The 15159-nt window shown below is 46.0% G+C and overlaps 1 pseudogene; it reads left to right on the top strand.

Moving 5' to 3' along the window:
* Positions 1-5624: 5624 nt before the first annotated feature.
* LOC126204564 (5S ribosomal RNA) lies at positions 5625-5742 on the top strand (annotated as a pseudogene).
* Positions 5743-15159: the final 9417 nt, after the last annotated feature.

The raw sequence follows: 15159 nt of genomic DNA, 5'->3' as shown, positions 1-15159 counted from the left end.
TACAGGGGGGCGACAGTCAGGATGGTATCCCATCGCTGTCTAGAGCATCTACAGACACGTCTTCGCTGGTCTTTGGGAATCAGTTCGAAGCGGAACTCATCACCGAAGACAATTCCACTCCATTCAGTGAGATTCCAGCCCAAAGACTATCTGGGAACGCTCTGGGCAGCGATCGAGAACCAACCTGACTGTCGCCCAGCATACGGTTCGACAACCAGGAGTGATGGTCAGGATGCCATTTCCTTTCATAGTAGGTCCCCTTTTTTTATCATCTGCGTTTCCCTTACAGCACAGTGATACGTCGACGACATTCTGCTTCCCATTTTGTTGCCCTTCATGGCAAGCCTTCCTGGGCTTTCATAACAGCGAGAGTTTCTACTGATTGTCTTCATACTAGCCAAACCGTACCGTTGACAGCAAGGTCTCCGGATCTCTCCCCAGTTGGGCACGGAGTATCATGGGCAGGGCCCTCCGACCATGTAGGGATTTTAACGATCTAATGCGCCAGTTGGACAGAATTTGTCACGATATCCCTCAGGAGGCCATGCAACAACTCTGTCAATCAATGCCAAGCCGAATAATTGCTTGCATAAAGGCCAGAGGTGGACCAACTCGTTGTTGACGTGGTTGGTTTGTGAAGCTCTTCCTCTGGAATAAGTCACCCAGTTTTTCTGAAATTGTAATCATTTGTTTGTGTGTACATGTACATCAGATCTACTGATTTCTGTCGCATTCGGATATCCCCTTCCTGGTAGGTATTTTTTCTTAGACTGTATAGGGTGCCATAAAGCACTCCGTCTTCAGGCCACAAGTGGTCCATCGGAACCATCCGATTGCCGTGTCATCCTCAGGTGAGGATGCGGATAGGACGGTCGTGTGGTCAGCACACCGTTCTCCCGGTCGTTATGATGGTTTTCTTGGACCGGAGCCGCTACTATTCGGTCGAGTAGCTCCTCAATTAGCATCAAGAGGCTGAGTGCACCCCGAAAAATGACAACAGCGCATGGCAGCCCGGATGGGCACCCATCCAAGTGCCGGCCAAGCCCGACAGCGCTCAACTTCGGTGATCTCACGGGAACTGGTGTATCCACTGCGGCAAGGCCGTTGCCAATAGGGTGCCATAAGGTCGAAAGATTTGGCGCATGTGTTCGAGATTGGACTTACATTTGGCTGGAGGAGAGATGAAATCGCCTGGCGACCATTGTAGTCTTACTTCTTACTACATCCCTAAGTCTTGTGACAAATTCATTGCTTCTGGCTGCATATTTTCGTGCCACATACAAAATACGTTACTGCCATGTCAGCGGTGGATCATGATATGACGAGCCAGTACAAGTTTTACACCATGTACAGCATTCAGAAGCGAACAGTGTGCTGTTTCAAAGGGTGAGTAGTATTCTGTCCTGCGAGTTCTTTTATCTTGCTAAAGGTACTCCACGTCATTTATACGAAACAGCAGTCGACGCGGCATGTCTGCATTTTGCCATTTGCTTTCATTTAGTTCCGGAAATGATGGAACCCCCTTTATTGCTTGTGCGATCTCGTCAACGAGACCTTAATCCTCGCCGCTTCTCGTGCGATATAGCTTGTGGTTAGTGCGGCCCGTATTAACGTAATTGGACCTCCCCCCTCCTTCTCCCCACAGCTAGATAGGTGTGGCCCCGTAATGAGTTCCGCGCTGTCTGCCTCATTATGAAATGTGGCACCCGGATTATCCAGCCGGCGTCTGGGAGCAGACATGTATTACTGCGCCAGTTTACCGTCGGGGTGGAAAGCTGGAAACACCTTTCTAGAACCGCGAATCCCGGAAATTACAGTGCATGCGGTCCATAGTGCGGCCGGAGAGTTCTGGCTTCAGTTAGCAGAATGTGCTGTATTTTCAGTTCAACCTTCAAGGGAGAGCTCAGTGACTTCGAACGTGGACTAGTCATGGATGTCACGTGAATACCAAATGCTTCAGGGACATTTCAACGAGCTGCACTGCTGGTGATGTGACTGTGAAGTGGAAACGCGGAGAAACTACCACAGCTAAACTAGGGCCATGCAGAGTTCATGTACGGACGAACGGGGACCGCTGAGCATTGCGGAAGGAGGCTGTAAAAAGTCGCATGAAATCAGCGGAAGGAATCGCTGGGGAGTTCCAATGTGCTTCCATCAGTACAATATAAAGCGCGACGTCGCTGGACAGTGGACGACGGGAAACAAGTGATTTGGAGCGATGAATTTTGGCAATCCGGTGGAACGTTCGGGTTTGGTGAACGCCATCATCTGAAGTGACATCAGTGAAATACTGGGGATCTGGTGATTTGTTATGGGAGCGTTTTTCGTGGCTATGGTGTGGTTTTCTTATTGTGCTTTAGAAAACGCCAAGTGCGGAGGGAAATGATCACATTTTGCAGCCTTGTGTACCGCGTACAGTAGAGGATGAGTTCGGACATGATGAGTGATGGTATGAGCATGACAGTGCTGCTATAAAGTAGCATCTGTGAGGCAATTGTTTGGGGACAGTTAACCTTCCCGAAATGGGTTGAAATAGGCAGAGTCCCGATCGGAACCCAGTGGAACACCTTAGGGATGACTTGGAACGTCGACTTGGCTGCAGATCGCAGCGTCCAACATGACTACCTTCTCTTGTGTCGGCTCTTAAGAGAGAATGGGCTGTCATTCCTCCACAGACATTCAGACACCTCATAGAAAGTGTCCGCAGTAGAGTTACCGAGCGAGGTGGAGCAGTGGCTAGCACACAGGACTCGCATTCGGGAGGACGACGGTTCAATCCCGCGTCCGACCATCCTGATTTAGGTTTTCCGTGATTTTCCTAAATCGCTCCAGGCAAATACCGGGATGGTTCCTTCGAAAGGGCACGGCCGACTTCCTTCCCCGTCTTACCTAATCCGATGGTACCGATGACCTCGCTGTCTGGTCTCTTCCCCCCAAAACAACCCAACCCCAGTAGAGTTCAGGACGTCATGAAGCAGACGGGTGGCCACATCACATGTTAATGTCCACTAATAGGTGTCTGGATACTCTTCATTAGACGGTGTAAAATGTAGGAGAGATTTGCTGTTGATGATTCTGCATTTATAGTGTTCAACAGCGCTGTTGTTAGCAAGCGTCGGATTATCAGCATCACGTTTCATGTAATTTAGCGGAGAGTAAATCCATATTAAGCCTGTACCAAGTTTCTTGTTGTTGGTCCACTCATCAACTCCACCGTGGGTTTGATGCAGTTCTCCAGTTTTGTCACTTGCATCCTCTATCCTAAATCATCAACTTCCTGGCTTATGAACCAGATGTAGTCTTTAAATTTTAATCATCACGTCGGAAAACTGAAGCTGCGATTACGGAATGCGATTATGCTGCATATTCGTCCGTCTGTGCGACATTTTTCCCATCGACTGCTGATTTCGGAGAGATCTTGCTTGTAGAAGTCTGCATTTTAGGCGTACAAGAAACATTACATTATTACAACGTCCTCGCTTTGCAGATGCTACCATGCAATAGCCTCTTCATCCGGCGAAAGAGGGTGCTGTTTCAGTTGAATATGGGAGATCCAAAGTAGCAGATTGTATGACTGTGTGCCGGCCGGAGTGGCCGAACGGTTCTAGGCGCTACAGGCTGGAGCCGAACGACCGCTACGGTCGCGGGTTCGAATCCTGCCTCGGGCATGGAATTGTGTGATGTCCTTAGGTTAGTTAGGTTTAAGTAGTTCTAAGTTCTAGGGGACTGATGACCTCAGAAGTTAAGTCCCATAGTGCTCAGAGCCATTTTTTTTTATGACTGTGTCCAGTGCAGAATGTGCTGTGGCGTAACGGTCCGGCATTTCTTACAAATCTGTTCTCGAAGATCGTAAACAGGTGTTCTATTTTGAATTGCTACTCTTAAACAGTATTAAATTACTATTGTTAGTGCGATTTTTTCTTTCCTTCTTTATTCCTAACGTTCTTCTAGGCAAAGTTGTTCGATTTTAGTACACTGCACTTCGGTGACACGGAATGTGTTTCCGGTTTCATGCTATACAACGCGCATACGAAAATGAATTCTGCGACACCGAAATGTGATGTACTAAAATCGAACACTTACGTGTGAAACAACGTTAGGAGTTTAGACACAAACAAAAAATTGTGAGTAATAATCGTAGTTTAATAACAGTAGTAAATTAACACATGAGAATGAGAGTGATTACGTCAGCATTTCCCCTCACACATCTCTGGCCACCGCAAACACCAATTTTGTCAGTTAGATTTTTGGTCCTCAGTTTCAGCAGCTGATTTTGAAGAATGCCGATGTGAAGAAATAGCTCACTAGTTCCATTAAAAATTATGTTTTAACGTAGCTGGTGTGAATCTTTAACGCAACTAGTGTGCTATTTCATGACACCGGATCTCTTGTTATTCCATTCGCCCTCCCCCAAGTGCAATCAGACTTCATCTTTGTGCCATTTGTACTTGCTTGATACAGTCAAAGAGAGAGGCCTGACGTGATAACAGTTCAAAAAGTAGTAAGACATTTTCACACAGTGAAAGTAAAATTATATTCTACTATAATTAAAAAAAAATCGAAAATTGCGAAAAAATATAATATAAAATAAGAATGTCGGCACTCGATACTGACATTTCGATATTGGCGAAGAAAATATGGCCGTTGTATATCGATGACTTTTTAGAAAATATCGATTTATCGATATTTTATTAACAGCCCTAGTACTGCCTACCGCCACCAGAGGGTACTGCAGCTACCAATAGGAGGCGCATTGTGACGGCACTTGTTCCGGCTTGTGAGTATGCTGGTGGACATTGATTAGACAACCTGGAAGCAGACAAGGGTAACGGTAAATAGGATGGTTTCTCTGGAGGGGAGGTGGGGGTAGTGACTGCTTCAGATGTCCGCAAGAGGTTAGTAGCCATACGTGGAGAAACAGCACCAAGTCCCACATCTGTGTCACGTTAGGTATCAGAGTCCAGAGGTGGCAAGGACTGTACTAAAATAAGCAGAAGCACTGACCGTCGAACAACGTGTCAATGTGTTGATAATGGGGTACAGGCGAATCACGTTTGATGTTCTAGAGAAAGCAAGAGGACTATCACGGGGAACCATCTACACCATAATCCATGAGGATCTGAAGATGAAAAAGGTGCGTGCACAATAGGTGCCCCATTCCGCCACCACTGCGCAGAAACAGAAGCGTGTGGAGATATACCAACCGTTGATGCAACATTGCAGTGCAGACCTAGCGGAGTTCTTTGGGCATTTTGTCACTGCCTACGATCCATGGTTCTTCAACGAGACTCCAAGAAACAAAGACTATTAAGTGGAAGCATACTGTGAGCTCTCTTCACAAGAAGTCATGGCCATGAACGTTCGTGCAGAAACAAATGGCGACTGTGTTCTGGGACCAGGAAGGGACATTGTTGGCGGATTGGCTCTCCCGCAATACAACCGTCAACAGTGATCAGTGCTGCAGTTCACTGCACTAACTCCACGGATGCATTCAACAATGCCGCCACGGAAAATTGGGCCGTGGCGTTCTCCTCCTAACGACAACGTGCGACCACATGCCTGTCGCCAGACCACTGCCACCGTGCTTAAACTAGGATTTATTGTGCTACCATATCCTCCATATTGGCAACGGCCTTGCCGCAGTGGATACACCGGTTCCCGTGAGATCACCGAAGTTAAGCGCTGTCGGGCGTGGTCGGCACTTGGATGGGTGACCATCCAGGCCGCTATGCGCTGTTGCCATTTTTCGGGGTGCACTCAGCCTCGTGATGCCAATTGAGGAGCCACTCGACCGAATAGTAGCGGCTTCGGTCAAGAATACCATCATAACGACCGGGAGAGCGATGTTCTGACCCCACGCTCCTCCTATCTGCATCCTCCACTGAGGATGACACGGCGGTCGGATGGTCCCGGTAGACCACTCGTGGCCTGAAGACGGAGTGTGCTGCTATATCCTCCACATTCGTCGGATCTGGATGGGAAACTTTATGCAGTTGTTCACCAAGTGTGCCGGGATACTCCCAGATAATTGTTTGAAACGGAGATACGGTAGCTGCCAGAGCGATGACAAAAGTGGATAGACATTGGCCGGGAATACCTGTAAAGTAATGCTTATTCGTTTGCTCAATAAATGGCTCCTGTGAAGATAAACACATAGTAGTGTCCATTATTTCCGAACGCCGCCAGCAATTACTCAGGTACGTTCAGCGAAGTATGTGCTTGCTGACTGGAAAATGTGTTGCAAATAGATTTAATGGTAAAGAAATAATAAATTAAAACGTCACGTCTGATGTTGAAGTTTTATTGCATCAACAGCGAAAATGTGGTTAGCGATAAACATTTTTCCTTTCATCATTTTGTGAACAGTGTGAGCTAGAAAAGTTCCACAAAGGTTTGAAATTATGTCTAATGTTTGTTGCCAGTCACCAACTGCCATTATTTTGCCAAACTGTATGAACATAGTCTGAGCAATTGCACCCCAGGAGTTAATGCTGTCTGAAAACTTAAACACAGTTTCTAATTGTAATATTCGTCTTGCTACGTTAATATTTAACGCAGTATTATACATCTTTATGAGTAGATTAATACAGCATTTTAAATTCTTAAATTCCTTTAGCAAATATATGAAATGAGGAAAAATAAGTTTCTGTTGTCCGTGGAAGTCGTTATATGGTCACCATACATCTGGGACCATGCACGACGAACCATGAACCAGTTTAGCCGGATAGTAATATATTGGCTTGGTGCACAAGTTTCTCAGCGTTTCTCCATAAGTTTAATAAACACGATTCATACTTAAAACAAGGACGTTAGTCATCAATAATATATACTCTTTCAATATTTACAACAGTCTGTCACTGCTGGGGTACCTTTTCGATTCCACGACTGCTGAAATCACTTGGTTTCGGAGCGCATTTTCTTCCGGAAAGGAAGTTCCTTGAAGGTTGTTTGTTAGGGAGCGGAAAGGTGAAAATCTCAGGGCGCAAAATCAGGTTAATAAGATGAATGTGGAATGACTTCCCAACTCAACTCCTATATAGCGTTTTACATCAGTCTAGCCGAATGCGGGCGTTGTCGTAGAGTAGCAATCACTTCACGCAGACTTCCTGGTCGATGTTCTTGGACTCCATCTCCAAGGTGCCTCGGTCGTTGACAGTAAATATCAGCAATGATGGATGCACCTCGGAGAAGCAGTTCATAGTACACCATATCGTCGTCGTGTTCCACCAGCTGCATAACATTATGTTTTGTGGATGAGCGCAGGTCTTTGATTTATCTGGGCTCTACCAATTCTCCCTTTCCCTTATTTTAGCACAAAGACACCATTTCCTGTCACCGGTAACAATACAAGACAGGAATGGTCGGTGTTGTTCACTAGTGCCCGCATCTCGTGGTCGTGCGGTAGCGTTCTCGCTTCCCACGCCCGGGTTCCCGGGTTCGATTCCCGGCGGGGTCAGGGATTTTCTCTGCCTCGTGATGGCTGGGTGTTGTGTGATGTCCTTAGGTTAGTTAGGTTTAAGTAGTTCTAAGTTCTAGGGGACTGATGACCATAGATGTTAAGTCCCATAGTGCTCAGAGCCATTTGAACCATTTTTTTTGTTGTTGTTCACTAGTCAATTGATGGCGAGCAAGCAGAGGCGCACATATGGCCACCCGCTGATTTTTGTGATTTTTGGCTTATTGCATGCGATATTCATACACCTAATTTTTGAACCTTCCTCACGGCACGCAAATGTCACGCGATTTGGGAATGATCACAGTTCATCATCTTTGACAGTTCTCAAGTACACTGTTGTGGATCATTGTGGATTAATGCGTGGAAACGATCTTCATCAAAACCCGAAAGTCTTCCTGAACGTGGAGAGCCACTAATGCCAATACAACCCTCCTCAAAACAAGAAAGCGATTTTCTTGCCGTGCACCTTCCACAGGAGTTATACATGACGCAAATGTTTCTGGCTGCTACCGTTGCTGTCATACCTCTATTGAACTCCAAGAAAAGAGTATGTCGGCAGTGTTCCGATTTCACCATTTGGCAATCTGTTTACTAACAGCCACAGCTCCACTTATTATCTCGAAATGACAAAATGACAATATGTATATTCAGCAACAAATAGAAAATGACAGTCGACAACTAATACCAACATGCGAAACAAAAACGGTACGAACTTATGCACCAACTTAATACACTGAAGAGAAGAGAGAGAGAGAGAGAGAGAAAAAAAAACAACTGTTACTTCTGCCTAATGTCGTGTAGGGCCCCCGCGAGCACGCAGAACTGCCTCGACACGACGTGGCATGGACTCGATTAATGTCCGAAGTACTGCTGTAGGGAACTGACACCATGAATCCTGCAGGACTGTGCATATATCCGTAAGAATACGAGAAGGTGGAGATCTCTTCTAAACAGCACGTTGCAAGGCCCCCAGATATGCTGGATAACTTTCAAGTCTGGGGAGTTTGGTTGCCAGCAGACGTTCTTAAACTCAGGAGAATGTTTCAGGAGGCACTCTGTAGCAATTCTGGATGTGTAGGTTGTCGCATTATCCTGCTGGAATTCTCCAAGTCAGTCGGAATGCACAATGGACTTGAATGGAAGCAGGTGATCAGATAGGATGCTTACGAACGTGTCACCCTGTCAGAGTCGTATCTAGACATATCAGGAGTCCCATATCACTCCAACTGCACACGCTCCACACCATCACAGAGCCTCCACCATCTTGAACAGTCCCCTGCTGACATGCATGGTCTTCCCGTACACGTTCACCCGCTCGATACAATTTGAAACGAGACTCGTCCGACCAGGTCAGGCGGTGTTGACGGGCCCAGGCGAGGCGTAAAGCTTTGTGTCGTGCATTTATCAATGGTACACGAGTGGGCCTTCGGCTCCGAAAGCCCATATCGATGATGCTTCGTTGATTGATTCGCACGCTGACACTTGTCGATGGCCCAGCATTGAAATCTGCAGCATTTTGCGAAAGGGCTGCACTTGGGTCGCGTTGAATGATGAGAATCAGTCGTCGTTGGTCCCGTTCTTATAGGATCTTCCTCCGGCCGCACCAATGTCGATTTGATGTTTTACCTGATTCCTGATAGTCATGGTACACTCGTGAAACGGTCCTACGGGAAGATCCTCACTTCATCGCTACCTCGGAGATGCTGTGTCCCATCGCTCGTGCGCCGACTATAACACCAGTTCAAACTAACTAAAATCTTGATAACATGTCATTGTAGCAGCAGTAACCGATCTAACAACTGCGCCAGACCCTTGCTGTCTCAAGTAGGCGTTGCCGACCGCAGCGCCGTTTTCTTCCCGTTGAGATATATCTGTATTTGAATACGCATGCCTATATGAGTTTGTTTAGCATTTCAGTGTAGATGCGTTGTATTTGCGTACAACTGATGTCTTGAAGTTCTGCGGTATTCTCTTCCCATGTGACTTTGCTAAGAAGTCGTAATCCCAAAGACTTACCGCTGTCGGCGTGCCTAGATGAGACGGGAAGGCATCCAGGAGGCTGATGTCGATCCAGCTTTCTTCCGCCTCTGCCGCTGAGGGCACGGGGCGACTGGAACGCCGCCAGCAATGACAGTACGCGCCGCGGCGACCGCCAAAGTGGCAGACCGCAGCGCAAGAGTGGAAACAAGGAAGTCATTACGCGGGACGCTCGTTACTCTTTGGCGGGGGCCAATTTGCGAGGGGCGGAGGCGGAGGCGGAGGCTGGTCCGGCTGACGCCACGGCCGGGCGGATCGATACGCGGCCAGCTGGGGTCACGCGGCCAGCTGGGCCGCCAGAGCCCCACCTGCCGACACCTGCACCGCGCCGTCGCCGCCAGCCGCGTCAACCTTACCACTGTACTGTTAGAATTTTGCTTAATGAGTGACGATTCCGGACGAAACCAAAATGTGCGACGTAACGGATACTACACTACTGGCCATTAAAACTACTACACCAAGAAGAAATGAAGATGATAAACGGGTATTCATTGGACAGATATATTGTACTACAACTCACAGGTGATTACATTTTCACGCAATGTGGGTGCATAGAAATGAGAAATCAGTACCCAGAACAACCACCTGTGGCCGTAATAACGGCCTTGGTAAGCCTGGGCATTGACTCAAACAGAGCTTAGATGGCGTATACAGGTACAGCTGCCCATGTACCTTCAACACGATACTACAGTTTATCAAGTGACTGACGTATTGTGACGAGGCAGTTGCTCGGCCACCATTGACCAGACGTTTTCAGTTGGTGCGAGATTTGGAGAATGTGGTGGCCAAGGCGGCAGTCGAATATTTTCTGTACCCAGAAAGGCCCGTACAGGACCTGCAACATGCAGTCGTTCGTTATCCTGCTGAAATGTAGGGTTTCGCAAGGATGGAATGAAGGGTAGAGCCACGGGTGGTAACACATCCGAAATATAACGTCCACTGTTCAAAGAGCCGTCAATGCGAACAAGAGGTGACCGAGACGTATAATCAATGGCACCCCACAGCATCACGCCGGGTGATACGCCAGTATGGCGATGACGAATACACGCTTCCAATGTGCGTTCACCGCGATGTCGCCAAACAGCGAATATCATGATGCTGCAAACAGAACCTGGATTCATCTGAAAAAATGACGTTTTGCCATTCTTGCACCCAGGTTCGTCGTCGAGTACACCATCGCAGGCGCTCCTGTCTGTGATGCAGCGTCAAGGGTAAGCACAGCCATGGTCTCCGAGCTGATAGTCCATGCTGCTGCAAACGTCGTCGAACTGTTCGTGCAGATGGTTGTTGCCTTCCAAACGTCCCCATTTGTTGACTCAGGGATCGAGACATGGCTGCACGATCCGTTACAGCCATGCGGAGAAGATGCTTGTCATCTCGGCTGCTAGTGATACGAGGCCGTTGGGATCGAGCACGGCGTTCCGTATTACCCTCTTGAACCCACCGATTCTATATTCTGCTAAGAGTCATTGGATCTCGACCAAGGCGAGCAGCAATGTCGGAATAAAATAAACCGCAATCGCGATAGGCTACAATCCGACCTTTATCAAAGTCGGAAACGTGATGGTACGCATTTCTCCTCCTTACACGAAGCATCACAACAACGTTTCACCAGGCAACGCCGGTCAACTGCTGTTTGTGTATGAGAAATCGGTTGGAAACTTTCCTCATGTCAGCACGTTGTAGGTGTCGCCACCGGCTCCAACCTTGTGTGAATGCTGTGAAAAGCTAATCATTTGCAGATCACAGCATCTTCTTCCTGTCGGTTAAATTTCGCGTATGTAGCACGTAATCTTCGTGGTGTAGCAATTTTAATGGCCAGTAGTGTACATTGCCGGAAAAAAATTAGTGCCCCTTTTATAGGTTTCCTTTTCATTCAAGATTTATCGTTGCAACAGTGCATATTGAGCACATGAAACGATAACTTTCACAGGTCAGCTGCACAAACGGTTTTGATGTACCTGGTGTGGACCTATACAGAAACACCCCATGTTCGTACGTGGGTTAGCCTCATCGGGCGGCAATGCAGGCGCTGGCTCTGGTATCCAGTCGGTCGTGCAGATGGTGAATACTGTCCTGAAATACGGGCTCGCCGCGCCTGCTCGACCTGTTCACGTAGTTCTGTAAGAGTTGTTCGTTGACGAGTGGCACGAGTTACTTCTCATCCCATCATCTCCCAAGCATGTTCGATTGGAGACAAGGCCGGAGATCGTGCTGGGCAGGGAAGTTACTGCACGTCTTGTAGAGCACGTTGAGTTTCACGGACGTTGTGTAGGCGAGCATTATCCTGTTGGAACAACTCATCACCTACCTGTTGCAATGACGGCAGAAGATCGGGTCTGAAAGCATTCTGTACCTACCGACCGCTGGTTAGCGTCCCCTCTAGAAACACTGATGGCGAACGAGAGTTGTAGCTTACCGCACCCCAGACCACAAGGCCTGTGATGGTGCCAGTGTTTCTTGGACGAATGAACTCTACGAGACAGCACTCGCCACTTCTGCATCGTATGCGGAAGCTACCATCTCTTGCATGCCGGCAGAATCTGCTTTCATCGCTGAAGACCACGGCGCGGTATTCGGTGTTCCAAGTGATCCTCTGATGTCGCCAGTCGAGCCGTGCACGTCGATGTAGTAAGAAGTCACCAGTTAGTGTCTTCTGTGATCTTTCCAAGGCCTTCGACTGTGTAAACCACAAGATGCTCTTGGAGAAGACGTATCACTACGGAATCAAAGGGCCTATATATGACTGGCTAAAATCATATATTGAAGACAGGAAACAAAAGGTGGCTCTAAATGGCTACAGCAAAGGATCTTCTAATATAGTGGATTCTGAACTGGGAAAAGTACAGCATGGAGTTCCCCAGGGATCTGTTCTTGGACCCTTGCTGTTATTCATATATGTTAATGATTTACCCCTGTCCATTAGTAAAAGTTGTGAATTCACAATGTTTGCTGATGATACAAGCATTGTAGTAGATGGTAAGTCTACTGCTGATCTGGAGACTGATGTTAATGATATACTCAGAGAAGTTACAGCTCAACTGGGAACAGCATGTGTCCCTTACTCTAAAAAGGCTTTCATCAGCAAGTTTTGTTTTAAGAATCATTACTCATTTTGGGGACATCAGCATTTTAAAATCAGCTTTATTTGGATACTTTCAGTCGTTAATGAGTTATGGAATAATCTTGTGCGGTAATTCACCAGCCTCAAAAAAAATTTTAACTGCTCAGAAGAGAGCGGTCAGAATCATGTGTGGGGTTCGTCCACGAACCTCATGTAGAAAACTTTTCACACAATTAGATATACTGACTATAACATGTCAGTGCATATACTCCATGAAAAATGTTGTTAATAAAGACTATGCTCAGTATGAAACAGATTGTCCTTACCATAACTACGATACTGGAGGTAAAGACGATTTACATGTCGAACTAAAAACTTTATCACTTGTATAGAAGGGAGTAAAGTATGCTGCTATAAAGACTTTTAATTCATTGCCTAATTATATTAAATGTACAAGAGAAAATGAAACGCTGTTCAAAAGTACGTTAAAAAAATACCTGCTTGACCATCCACTGTACTCCTTAGATCTTTTCCAGAAATAATGCAATCCCTTAATAATAGATGTATTTACTCTCTTAATTATTAGATGCATGATACAATATTATGTTAATGTTATAGTGTTAATGTCATAGTTATAATGTTATAGTGTGAATTGCTATACTAGTTAAATTACAGCTTGTAAATTAGAAAAAAGTGATACTTATTGATATCTATATCATTGTATTATATTGCTATTCTGTAGCATTAATTGTATTTGTACAATTGTATTGACACGTTCCACATCCAGGCGAATCACTCGCATGTACGGATCCATGGAATACGCATTCCAAATAAATAAATAAATAAAAAATAAAATGTTGTGGTGTGAGTCTAAGATGGGCTAGCGGTGTGTGCGTGCGTGTGTGTGTGTGTGTGTGTGTGTGTGTGTGTGTGTGTGTGTGTGTGTGTGTGTGTGTCCATAGTCCCATTGCGAATAACCGGTTCGCAACAGTTCGTTTTGACATGTGTAGGATCACAGGCACTCTTATCTGTGCTGTGGTTACTGTACGATCTGCCGCTACTGTCCTCACAATACGTTTATCTCGGCAGGCATCTGAGTGGCGCGGACCTATAGAACCTCGTCTGCTGGTGTGAGATTGTTCACACGACCACTGATACCAGAATCGTTGCACAACTGACACAGCACGTCAAGCTAGTGTGGTAGTTCTCCGAAAGGACCCTCACGCCACTCGGAAGGCCACAATTTGATCCTTTCCAAACTCGCTCACTTGGCTGTAGGAAGCACGAGTTCATCTCCGTGGCATGGTTGCCTACTTTTTTCACAAATTTGCACTACACTGAGCTTTTGGGCTGTGAGGCTTCTTTACTAAAGGGTAGGCAGGTGGCGCTTTGGTAGCTACACCACTACGCTGTCTGTTGGTGGAGGACACTGAAACCATTATCATCACATCTGCTGTATCCCATGGGGCATATGCTGTCATCAGATCAAAATGGACATCATCACATCTGCTGTATCCCATGGGGCATATGCTGTCATCAGATCAAAATGGACATCGACTTTCTAGTTGTTCTAATTTTCTTTCAGGCAGCGTATTTTGGAATGTGAATGAAGAATTTCACGATGATCTTCTTGCTCATTCCTGTCAGATAAATGATTGTCTAATGGCGAAGTTATTCGCTGTTGGATTCACCAAACATCGACTCGTGAGACGTCTGCACGAATAAAAAGTAAGAGAAAAGCACTGTTCTTAGGACCTCGTAATGGTTGGTTTGATTTAGAACTGTTGGCTACATCACCGTCCAGTGGCCAACCAACACATCCAACGCATTAACCCAAAATGAAATCAGTCACAAGTTCAGTAAATATGCTGGCTGGAATTTACGGTGAAATATTATTCATTTCTCACAGCGATTTAACCTTTCACAAACCGAGTTTACCGCAGAAAAAAAACAAAAGAAATATACTTTCACGCTTTTCGCGGTACTATATTATTAAATTACGATTTATCAATGCGAGAATCTAAGCAAGTTGACCTGCATCACATGTTTGCGCAACCGTTCGAAAATTGTTTAAAGTTGCTTCAGCACACTTCTAAGTTGAAATTCTATAATTGCAAACTAATGATATTATAAGAGGTAATCGCGTTCTGCAAGGCAATAAATGGCAGCTGTGCGAGAATTGTTCGGTAACCATGTCATCTCAAAATTCGCTAACATTCCTTGGCCCTCATGACCATCAGATTTGTTCGTTGGTAATTTTTTTAAATTGTGGGGTATCTCAAGAGTCGGGTCTACATGAATCTGTCAAGCAGACTGGATGCGATGAAACAAAGAATGAAAGACTAAATTCTTGGTATTTCAGCTGGGGTGTCCAGCAATCAATGAGGAAGCACAAGAGCAGGTTGGAAGAATGATTATGTACAGGAGGACGCCAACAGTAGTATGTAATTTTCAAAGAGTGATAATTTGTATTACTGTCTCTTAAAACACAAGTTGCAGTGGTTCTGTTGTTGGCAAATACATTTCTTCTTGGATTTTTTTATCGTAATTGGGTGGCCCAAAAGTCGCCGTTTTTCTGTGTCCTAGAATATATTTAAAGTGT

This window comes from Schistocerca nitens, chromosome 9 (genome assembly GCF_023898315.1).
Source record: "Schistocerca nitens isolate TAMUIC-IGC-003100 chromosome 9, iqSchNite1.1, whole genome shotgun sequence".
In the NCBI taxonomy this organism is placed as follows: Eukaryota; Metazoa; Arthropoda; class Insecta; order Orthoptera; family Acrididae; genus Schistocerca; species Schistocerca nitens.
Note: the sequence above shows the minus strand (reverse complement) of the source record. Positions and strands in the feature narration are given on the sequence as shown.